The following is a 12500-nucleotide window of genomic DNA, read 5'->3' on the forward strand; positions in this document are numbered from 1 at the left end:
AGCCCTAACCCAGACCTAACCCAGACCTAACCCAGACCTAACCCAGAAATAACCCAGACCTAACCCAGACCTAACCCAGTCCTAACCCAGTACTAACCCAGTCCTAACCCAGACCTAATCCAGTCCTAACCCAGACCTAACCCAGACCTAACCCAGACCTAACCCAGACCTAACCCAGAAATAACCCAGACCTAACCCAGACCTAACCCAGTCCTAACCCAGTCCTAACCCAGTCCTAACCCAGTCTTAAACCAGTCCTAACTCAGACCTAACCGAGACGTAACCCAGACCTTATCCAATTCAGTCCTAACACAGTCCATATTCATTTTTTTTTTTTTTTTTTGTTTTTTTTTTTTTATTTCTGTTTTAGATACCGAAGGAGATCCTTGGATAGGCACCCATGCCTCAGAAGAATATATGGGTAGTTTGAGAATCTGACTCACCATACCCCACAAGTGTCTCATCCGTCTTTACTCATTCAGACACCACTCATGCCAACAAGCATCCCGGGACGCAGGCGAAACTGCTCTCCGCATTACTTCACCTAACCAATTCTAAACTAGCCCTAACGCAGTTCCAATACAGTCATTACAAAATGGGCTAGGTCTGGGCCAGTGTTGCGGGGGTTTGGGGCGCGCAGACCCCAGTCAGCAAAACGAATTCAATATGATGCTGTTCAATTTAATATGATACCGCTATTACAAAGGGGGTTAGGTCTGGGCTAGTGTAGCGGGGGACTGGGGGGCGCAGACCCCTGTCAGCAAAACGAATTCAATATGATGCTGCTCAATTTAATTTGATACCGCTATTACAAAATGGGTTAGGTCTGGGCTGGTGTAGCGGGGGTTTGGGGGGCGCAGACCCCAGTCAGCAAAACGAATTCAATATGATGCTGTTCAATTTAATTTGATACCGCTATTACAAAATGGGTTAGGTCTGGGCTAGTGTAGCGGGGGTTTGGGGGGCGCAGACCCCTGTCAGCAAAACGAATTTAGTACGATGCTGTTCAATTTAATTTGATACCGCTATTACAAAATGGGTTAGGTCTGGGCTAGTGTAGCGGGGGTTTGGGGGGCGCAGCCCCCCATTCAGCAAAACGAATTATGTACGATGCTGTTCAATTTAATATGATACCACTATTACAAAGTGGGTTAGGTCTGGGCTAGTGTAGCGGGGGTCTGGGGGGCGCAGACCCCTGTCAGCAAAACGAATTCAATATGATGCTGTTCAATTTAATTTGATACAGCTATTACAAAATGGGTTAGGTCTGGGCTAGTGTAGCGGGGGTTTGGGGGGCGCAGCCCCCCATTCAGCAAAACGAATTATGTACGATGCTGTTCAATTTAATATGATACCACTATTACAAAGTGGGTTAGGTCTGGGCTAGTGTAGCGGGGGTCTGGGGGGCGCAGACCCCAGTCAGCAAAACGAATTCAATATGATGCTGTTCAATTTAATTTGATACCGCTATTACAAAATGGGTTAGGTCTGGGCTAGTGTAGCGGGGGTTTGGGGGGCGCAGCCCCCCATTCAGCAAAACGAATTTAGTACGATGCTGTTCAATTTAATATGATACCGCTATTACAAAGTGGGTTAGGTCCGGGCTAGTGTTGCGGGGGTCTGGGGCGCGCAGACCCCAGTCAGCAAAACGAATTCAACATGATGCTGTTCAATTTAATATGATACCGCTATTACAAAGGGGGTTAGGTCTGGGCTAGTGTAGCGGGGGTCTGGGGGGCGCAGACCCCTGTCAGCAAAACGAATTTAGTACGATGCTGTTCAATTTAATTTGATACCGCTATTACAAAATGGGTTAGGTCTGGGCTAGTGTAGCGGGGGTTTGGGGGGCGCAGCCCCCCATTCAGCAAAACGAATTAAGTACGATGCTGTTCAATTTAATATGATACCACTATTACAAAGTGGGTTAGGTCTGGGCTATTGTAGCGGGGGTCTGGGGGGCGCAGACCCCAGTCGGCAAAACGAATTCAATATGATGCTGTTCAATTTAGTTTGATACCGCTATTACAAAATGGGTTAGGTCTGGGCTAGTGTAGCGGGGGTTTGGGGGGCGCAGCCCCCCATTCAGCAAAACGAATTTAGTACGATGCTGTTCAATTTAATGTGATACCGCTATTACAAAGTGGGTTAGGTCCGGGCTAGTGTTGCGGGGGTCTGGGGCGCGCAGACCCCAGTCAGCAAAACGAATTCAATATGATGCTGTTCAATTTAATATGATACCGCTATTACAAAGGGGGTTAGGTCTGGGCTAGTGTAGCGGGGGTCTGGGGGGCGCAGACCCCTGTCAGCAAAACGAATTTAGTACGATGCTGTTCAATTTAATTTGATACCGCTATTACAAAATGGGTTAGGTCTGGGCTAGTGTAGCGGGGGTTTGGGGGGCGCAGCCCCCCATTCAGCAAAACGAATTAAGTACGATGCTGTTCAATTTAATATGATACCACTATTACAAAGTGGGTTAGGTCTGGGCTATTGTAGCGGGGGTCTGGGGGGCGCAGACCCCAGTCAGCAAAACGAATTCAATATGATGCTGTTCAATTTAATTTGATACCGCTATTACAAAATGGGTTAGGTCTGGGCTAGTGTAGCGGGGGTTTGGGGGGCGCAGCCCCCCATTCAGCAAAACGAATTTAGTACGATGCTGTTCAATTTAATATGATACCGCTATTACAAAGTGGGTTAGGTCCGGGCTAGTGTTGCGGGGGTCTGGGGGGCGCAGCCCCCCAGTCAGCAAAACGAATTTAGTACGATGCTGTTCAATTTAATTTGATACCGCTATTACAAAATGGGTTAGGTCTGGGCTAGTGTAGCGGGGGTTTGGGGGGCGCAGCCCCCCATTCAGCAAAACGAATTAAGTACGATGCTGTTCAATTTAATATGATACCACTATTACAAAGTGGGTTTGGTCTGGGCTAGTGTAGCGGGGGTCTGGGGGGCGCAGACCCCAGTCAGCAAAACGAATTCAATATGATGCTGTTCAACCCCTCGGGAATTTTTAATTTCTGTTTTATTCACCGTAATGCTCATGGAACGTACTTTCACATTCTTGTTTTTTGCTTCACGAAAATTTTTGTACACTAATTACTTTTTAATAGGAAAACGTGCAACGGCAAACTCCTTCCTAGGGTCACTGGGAAGATGACATTGACAAAATATGTTAAGATCAGCCGCCCCTATGCGTAAAGTATGTCGTTTTTCCATTTTTTCGATCCGGAGCGACACCAACATTGTGTTGCAATTTTAAACTGCGCGGTTAAACGGCGGGCCAAACAGTCGGTGGTTTATGCAACAGCAACCATCAAACTAGTAGGAGAATACACGCCCGTGATAGTATAGGAGATTCCCACTGTCCCTATCTTTTTTTTTATCTCGGACATATATATACCGGCTTATCGTCAATAACTCGAAAACCAGCACGTTAAGGCCAATTTTGGTCTATACGATTCTTATGCAGTTTTAGATTCTCTACACGGTCCAATGATCGTTTTATTTTTTTGTCGAATTTTGAGAATTTTTTTTTTTTTTTCTCGAAAACGAGCTCGACGACCTGCACTTTTGACGACGCCATCGTGTTCCCCGGATTTTTTCCTGCAAGATAGGGTGGCGATTTTTTGTCCTACGACGATTTTTGACGCCGGAGCGATGATTCGGAGCAGAGCGGACTTAGAAACTTTCGCGCGTCGACCGCCGGACCGATCGCTCCAGGCTGTTTTTCGTCAATAACTCGAAAACGAGCACGGTAACGCTCGTTTTCGCCCGTACGATACTTGTACCGTTTACCGTTGGCTACCTGGCAGATGGTTTGTTTTTTTTTTATCTCGAATTTTGAGAGCTTTTTTAACTTTTTTCTCAAAAACGAGCACGTGAACGCCAATTTTCGTCTATACGATTCTTATGCAGTTTTATATTCTCTACACGGTCCAGTGATCGTTTTATTTTTTTGTCGAATTTTGAGAATTTTTTTTTTTTTTTCTCGAAAACGAGCTCGACGACCTGCACTTTTGACGACGCCATCGTGTTCCCCGGATTTTTTCCTGCAAGATAGCGTGTCTATTTTTTGTCCTACGACGATTTTTGACGCCGGAGCGGTGTTTCGGAGCAGAGCGGACTTAGAAACTTTCGCGCGTCGACCGCCGGAGCGATCGCTCCAGGCTGTTTTTCGTCAATAACTCGAAAACGAGCACGGTAACGCTCATTTTCGCCCGTATGATACTTGTACCGTTTACCGTTGGCTACCTGGTAGATGGTTTTTTTTTTTTTTATCTCGAAGTTTGAGAGCTTTTTTAATTTTTTCCACAAAAACGAGCACGTGAACGCCAATTTTCGTCTATACGATTCTTATGCAGTTTTATATTCTCTACACGGTCCACTGATCGTTTTATTTTTTTGTCGAATTTTCAGAATTTTTTTTTTTTTTTCTCGAAAACGAGCTCGACGACCTGCACTTTTGACGACGCCATCGTGTTCCCCGGATTTTTTCCTGCAAGATAGCGTGTCTATTTTTTGTCCTACGACGATTTTTGACGCCGGAGCGATGATTCGGAGCAGAGCGGACTTAGAAACTTTCGCGCGTCGACCGCCGGAGCGATCGCTCCAGGCTGTTTTTCGTCAATAACTCGAAAACGAGCACGGTAACGCTCATTTTCGCCCGTACGATACTTGTACCGTTTACCGTTGGCTACCTGGTAGATGGTTTTTTTTTTTTTTATCTCGAAGTTTGAGAGCTTTTTTAATTTTTTCAACAAAAACGAGCACGTGAACGCCAATTTTCGTCTATACGATTCTTATGCAGTTTTATATTCTCTACACGGTCCACTGATCGTTTTATTTTTTTGTCGAATTTTGAGAATTTTTTTTTTTTTTTCTCGAAAACGAGCTCGACGACCTGCACTTTTGACGACGCCATCGTGTTCCCCGGATTTTTTCCTGCAAGATAGGGTGGCGATTTTTTGTCCTACGACGATTTTTGACGCCGGAGCGATGATTCGGAGCAGAGCGGACTTAGAAACTTTCGCGCGTCGACCGCCGGACCGATCGCTCCAGGCTGTTTTTCGTCAATAACTCGAAAACGAGCACGGTAACGCTCGTTTTCGCCCGTACGATACTTGTACCGTTTACCGTTGGCTACCTGGTAGACGGTTTTTTTTTTTTTTTATCTCGAAGTTTGAGAGCTTTTTTAATTTTTTCCACAAAAACGAGCACGTGAACGCCAATTTTCGTCTATACGATTCTTATGCAGTTTTATATTGTCTACACGGTCCACTGATCGTTTTATTTTTTTGTCGAATTTTGAGAATTTTTTTTTTTTTTTCTCGAAAACGAGCTCGACGACCTGCACTTTTGACGACGCCATCGTGTTCCCCGGATTTTTTCCTGCAAGATAGCGTGTCTATTTTTTGTCCTACGACGATTTTTGACGCCGGAGCGGTGTTTCGGAGCAGAGCGGACTTAGAAACTTTAGCGCGTCGACCGCCGGAGCGATCGCTCCAGGCTGTTTTTCGTCAATAACTCGAAAACGAGCACGGTAACGCTCATTTTCGCCCGTACGATACTTGTACCGTTTACCGTTGGCTACCTGGTAGATGGTTCTTTTTTTTTTTATCTCGAAGTTTGAGAGCTTTTTTAATTTTTTCCACAAAAACGAGCACGTGAACGCCAATTTTCGTCTATACGATTCTTATGCAGTTTTATATTCTCTACACGGTCCACTGTTCGTTTTATTTTTTTGTCGAATTTTGAGAATTTTTTTTTTTTTTTCTCGAAAACGAGCTCGACGACCTGCACTTTTGACGACGCCATCGTGTTCCCCGGATTTTTTCCTGCAAGATAGGGTGGCGATTTTTTGTCCTACGACGATTTTTGACGCCGGAGCGATGATTCGGAGCAGAGCGGACTTAGAAACTTTCGCGCGTCGACCGCCGGACCGATCGCTCCAGGCTGTTTTTCGTCAATAACTCGAAAACGAGCACGGTAACGCTCGTTTTCGCCCGTACGATACTTGTACCGTTTACCGTTGGCTACCTGGCAGATGGTTTGTTTTTTTTTTATCTCGAATTTTGAGAGCTTTTTTAACTTTTTTCTCAAAAACGAGCACGTGAACGCCAATTTTGGTCTATACGATTCTTATGCAGTTTTAGATTCTCTACACGGTCCACTGATCGTTTTATTTTTTTGTCGAGTTTTGAGAATTTTTTTTTTTTTTCTCGAAAACTAGCTCGACGACCTGCACTTTTGACGACGCCATCGTGTTCCCCGGATTTTTTCCTGCAAGATAGGCTGGCGATTTTTTGTCCTACTCCCATATTCGTGTCTTTTTGCTTAACGAAATCTTTTATATACTAATAACTTTTTAATAAAAAAACGTGCGACGGCAAAATCCGTCTTAGAGTCACTGGGGTGGTGACATGACAAAATATGTTAAGATCAGCCGCCCCTATGCGTAAAGTATGTCGTTTTTCCATTTTTTCACCCCGGAGCGACACCAACATTGTGTTGCAATTTTAAACCGCGCGGTTAAACGGCGGGCCAAACAGTCGCTGGTTTATGCAACAACAACCATCAAACTAGTAGGAGAATACACGCCCGTGATAGTATAGGAGATTCCCACTGTCCCTATCTTTTTTTTTATCTCGGACATATATATACCGGCTTATCGTCAATAACTCGAAAACCAGCACGTTAAGGCCAATTTTGGTCTATACGATTCTTATGCAGTTTTAGATTCTCTACACGGTCCAATGATCGTTTTATTTTTTTGTCGAATTTTGAGAATTTTTTTTTTTTTTTCTCGAAAACGAGCTCGACGACCTGCACTTTTGACGACGCCATCGTGTTCCCCGGATATTTTCCTGCAAGATAGCGTGTCTATTTTTTGTCCTACGACGATTTTTGACGCCGGAGCGGTGTTTCGGAGCAGAGCGGACTTGAAAACTTTCGCGCGTCGACCGCCGGAGCGATCGCTCCAGGCTGTTTTTCGTCAATAACTCGAAAACGAGCACGGTAACGCTCATTTTCGCCCGTACGATACTTGTACCGTTTACCGTTGGCTACCTGGTAGATGGTTTTTTTTTTTTTTATCTCGAAGTTTGAGAGCTTTTTTAATTTTTTCCACAAAAACGAGCACGTGAACGCCAATTTTCGTCTATACGATTCTTATGCAGTTTTATATTCTCTACACGGTCCACTGATCGTTTTATTTTTTTGTCGAATTTTGAGAATTTTTTTTTTTTTTTCTCGAAAACGAGCTCGACGACCTGCACTTTTGACGACGCCATCGTGTTCCCCGGATTTTTTCCTGCAAGATAGCGTGTCTATTTTTTGTCCTACGACGATTTTTGACGCCGGAGCGATGATTCGGAGCAGAGCGGACTTAGAAACTTTCGCGCGTCGACCGCCGGACCGATCGCTCCAGGCTGTTTTTCGTCAATAACTCGAAAACGAGCACGGTAACGCTCGTTTTCGCCCGTACGATACTTGTACCGTTTACCGTTGGCTACCTGGTAGATGGTTTTTTTTTTTTTTATCTCGAAGTTTGAGAGCTTTTTTAATTTTTTCCACAAAAACGAGCACGTGAACGCCAATTTTCGTCTGTACGATTCTTATGCAGTTTTAGATTCTCTACACGGTCCAATGATCGTTTTATTTTTTTGTCGAATTTTGAGAATTTTTTTTTTTTTTTCTCGAAAACGAGCTCGACGACCTGCACTTTTGACGACGCCATCGTGTTCCCCGGATTTTTTCCTGCAAGATAGGGTGGCGATTTTTTGTCCTACGACGATTTTTGACGCCGGAGCGGTGTTTCGGAGCAGAGCGGACTTAGAAACTTTCGCGCGTCGACCGCCGGAGCGATCGCTCCAGGCTGTTTTTCGTCAATAACTCGAAAACGAGCACGGTAACGCTCATTTTCGCCCGTACGATACTTGTACCGTTTACCGTTGGCTACCTGGTAGATGGTTTTTTTTTTTTTTATCTCGAAGTTTGAGAGCTTTTTTAATTTTTTCAACAAAAACGAGCACGTGAACGCCAATTTTCGTCTATACGATTCTTATGCAGTTTTATATTCTCTACACGGTCCAGTGATCGTTTTATTTTTTTGTCGAATTTTGAGAATTTTTTTTTTTTTTTCTCGAAAACGAGCTCGACGACCTGCACTTTTGACGACGCCATCGTGTTCCCCGGATTTTTTCCTGCAAGATAGGGTGGCGATTTTTTGTCCTACGACGATTTTTGACGCCGGAGCGATGATTCGGAGCAGAGCGGACTTAGAAACTTTCGCGCGTCGACCGCCGGACCGATCGCTCCAGGCTGTTTTTCGTCAATAACTCGAAAACGAGCACGGTAACGCTCGTTTTCGCCCGTACGATACTTGTACCGTTTACCGTTGGCTACCTGGTAGACGGTTTTTTTTTTTTTTATCTCGAAGTTTGAGAGCTTTTTTAATTTTTTCCACAAAAACGAGCACGTGAACGCCAATTTTCGTCTATACGATTCTTATGCAGTTTTATATTGTCTACACGGTCCACTGATCGTTTTATTTTTTTGTCGAATTTTGAGAATTTTTTTTTTTTTTTCTCGAAAACGAGCTCGACGACCTGCACTTTTGACGACGCCATCGTGTTCCCCGGATTTTTTCCTGCAAGATAGCGTGTCTATTTTTTGTCCTACGACGATTTTTGACGCCGGAGCGGTGTTTCGGAGCAGAGCGGACTTAGAAACTTTAGCGCGTCGACCGCCGGAGCGATCGCTCCAGGCTGTTTTTCGTCAATAACTCGAAAACGAGCACGGTAACGCTCATTTTCGCCCGTACGATACTTGTACCGTTTACCGTTGGCTACCTGGTAGATGGTTCTTTTTTTTTTTATCTCGAAGTTTGAGAGCTTTTTTAATTTTTTCCACAAAAACGAGCACGTGAACGCCAATTTTCGTCTATACGATTCTTATGCAGTTTTATATTCTCTACACGGTCCACTGTTCGTTTTATTTTTTTGTCGAATTTTGAGAATTTTTTTTTTTTTTTTCGAAAACGAGCTCGACGACCTGCACTTTTGACGACGCCATCGTGTTCCCCGGATTTTTTCCTGCAAGATAGGGTGGCGATTTTTTGTCCTACGACGATTTTTGACGCCGGAGCGATGATTCGGAGCAGAGCGGACTTAGAAACTTTCGCGCGTCGACCGCCGGACCGATCGCTCCAGGCTGTTTTTCGTCAATAACTCGAAAACGAGCACGGTAACGCTCGTTTTCGCCCGTACGATACTTGTACCGTTTACCGTTGGCTACCTGGCAGATGGTTTGTTTTTTTTTTATCTCGAATTTTGAGAGCTTTTTTAACTTTTTTCTCAAAAACGAGCACGTGAACGCCAATTTTGGTCTATACGATTCTTATGCAGTTTTAGATTCTCTACACGGTCCACTGATCGTTTTATTTTTTTGTCGAGTTTTGAGAATTTTTTTTTTTTTTTCTCGAAAACTAGCTCGACGACCTGCACTTTTGACGACGCCATCGTGTTCCCCGGATTTTTTCCTGCAAGATAGCGTGTCTATTTTTTGTCCTACGACGATTTTTGACGCCGGAGCGGTGTTTCGGAGCAGAGCGGACTTAGAAACTTTCGCGCGTCGACCGCCGGAGCGATCGCTCCAGGCTGTTTTTCGTCAATAACTCGAAAACGAGCACGGTAACGCTCATTTTCGCCCGTACGATACTTGTACCGTTTACCGTTGGCTACCTGGTAGACGGTTTTTTTTTTTTTTATCTCGAAGTTTGAGAGCTTTTTTAATTTTTTCCACAAAAACGAGCACGTGAACGCCAATTTTCGTCTATACGATTCTTATGCAGTTTTATATTGTCTACACGGTCCACTGATCGTTTTATTTTTTTGTCGAATTTTGAGAATTTTTTTTTTTTTTTCTCGAAAACGAGCTCGACGACCTGCACTTTTGACGACGCCATCGTGTTCCCCGGATTTTTTCCTGCAAGATAGCGTGTCTATTTTTTGTCCTACGACGATTTTTGACGCCGGAGCGGTGTTTCGGAGCAGAGCGGACTTAGAAACTTTAGCGCGTCGACCGCCGGAGCGATCGCTCCAGGCTGTTTTTCGTCAATAACTCGAAAACGAGCACGGTAACGCTCATTTTCGCCCGTACGATACTTGTACCGTTTACCGTTGGCTACCTGGTAGATGGTTCTTTTTTTTTTTATCTCGAAGTTTGAGAGCTTTTTTAATTTTTTCCACAAAAACGAGCACGTGAACGCCAATTTTCGTCTATACGATTCTTATGCAGTTTTATATTCTCTACACGGTCCACTGTTCGTTTTATTTTTTTGTCGAATTTTGAGAATTTTTTTTTTTTTTTCGAAAACGAGCTCGACGACCTGCACTTTTGACGACGCCATCGTGTTCCCCGGATTTTTTCCTGCAAGATAGGGTGGCGATTTTTTGTCCTACGACGATTTTTGACGCCGGAGCGATGATTCGGAGCAGAGCGGACTTAGAAACTTTCGCGCGTCGACCGCCGGACCGATCGCTCCAGGCTGTTTTTCGTCAATAACTCGAAAACGAGCACGGTAACGCTCGTTTTCGCCCGTACGATACTTGTACCGTTTACCGTTGGCTACCTGGCAGATGGTTTGTTTTTTTTTTATCTCGAATTTTGAGAGCTTTTTTAACTTTTTTCTCAAAAACGAGCACGTGAACGCCAATTTTGGTCTATACGATTCTTATGCAGTTTTAGATTCTCTACACGGTCCACTGATCGTTTTATTTTTTTGTCGAGTTTTGAGAATTTTTTTTTTTTTTTCTCGAAAACTAGCTCGACGACCTGCACTTTTGACGACGCCATCGTGTTCCCCGGATTTTTTCCTGCAAGATAGCGTGTCTATTTTTTGTCCTACGACGATTTTTGACGCCGGAGCGGTGTTTCGGAGCAGAGCGGACTTAGAAACTTTCGCGCGTCGACCGCCGGAGCGATCGCTCCAGGCTGTTTTTCGTCAATAACTCGAAAACGAGCACGGTAACGCTCATTTTCGCCCGTACGATACTTGTACCGTTTACCGTTGGCTACCTGGTAGACGGTTTTTTTTTTTTTTTATCTCGAAGTTTGAGAGCTTTTTTAATTTTTTCCACAAAAACGAGCACGTGAACGCCAATTTTCGTCTATACGATTCTTATGCAGTTTTATATTGTCTACACGGTCCACTGATCGTTTTATTTTTTTGTCGAATTTTGAGAATTTTTTTTTTTTTTTCTCGAAAACGAGCTCGACGACCTGCACTTTTGACGACGCCATCGTGTTCCCCGGATTTTTTCCTGCAAGATAGCGTGTCTATTTTTTGTCCTACGACGATTTTTGACGCCGGAGCGGTGGTTCGGAGCAGAGCGGACTTAGAAACTTTAGCGCGTCGACCGCCGGAGCGATCGCTCCAGGCTGTTTTTCGTCAATAACTCGAAAACGAGCACGGTAACGCTCATTTTCGCCCGTACGATACTTGTACCGTTTACCGTTGGCTACCTGGTAGATGGTTCTTTTTTTTTTTATCTCGAAGTTTGAGAGCTTTTTTAATTTTTTCCACAAAAACGAGCACGTGAACGCCAATTTTCGTCTATACGATTCTTATGCAGTTTTATATTCTCTACACGGTCCACTGTTCGTTTTATTTTTTTGTCGAATTTTGAGAATTTTTTTTTTTTTTTTCGAAAACGAGCTCGACGACCTGCACTTTTGACGACGCCATCGTGTTCCCCGGATTTTTTCCTGCAAGATAGGGTGGCGATTTTTTGTCCTACGACGATTTTTGACGCCGGAGCGATGATTCGGAGCAGAGCGGACTTAGAAACTTTCGCGCGTCGACCGCCGGACCGATCGCTCCAGGCTGTTTTTCGTCAATAACTCGAAAACGAGCACGGTAACGCTCGTTTTCGCCCGTACGATACTTGTACCGTTTACCGTTGGCTACCTGGCAGATGGTTTGTTTTTTTTTTATCTCGAATTTTGAGAGCTTTTTTAACTTTTTTCTCAAAAACGAGCACGTGAACGCCAATTTTGGTCTATACGATTCTTATGCAGTTTTAGATTCTCTACACGGTCCACTGATCGTTTTATTTTTTTGTCGAGTTTTGAGAATTTTTTTTTTTTTTCTCGAAAACTAGCTCGACGACCTGCACTTTTGACGACGCCATCGTGTTCCCCGGATTTTTTCCTGCAAGATAGCGTGTCTATTTTTTGTCCTACGACGATTTTTGACGCCGGAGCGGTGTTTCGGAGCAGAGCGGACTTAGAAACTTTCGCGCGTCGACCGCCGGAGCGATCGCTCCAGGCTGTTTTTCGTCAATAACTCGAAAACGAGCACGGTAACGCTCATTTTCGCCCGTACGATACTTGTACCGTTTACCGTTGGCTACCTGGTAGATGGTTTTTTTTTTTTTTATCTCGAAGTTTGAGAGCTTTTTTAATTTTTTCCACAAAAACGAGCACGTGAACGCCAA

This window comes from Colletes latitarsis, unplaced genomic scaffold, assembly GCF_051014445.1.
Source record: "Colletes latitarsis isolate SP2378_abdomen unplaced genomic scaffold, iyColLati1 scaffold0129, whole genome shotgun sequence".
Classification (NCBI taxonomy): domain Eukaryota; kingdom Metazoa; phylum Arthropoda; class Insecta; order Hymenoptera; family Colletidae; genus Colletes; species Colletes latitarsis.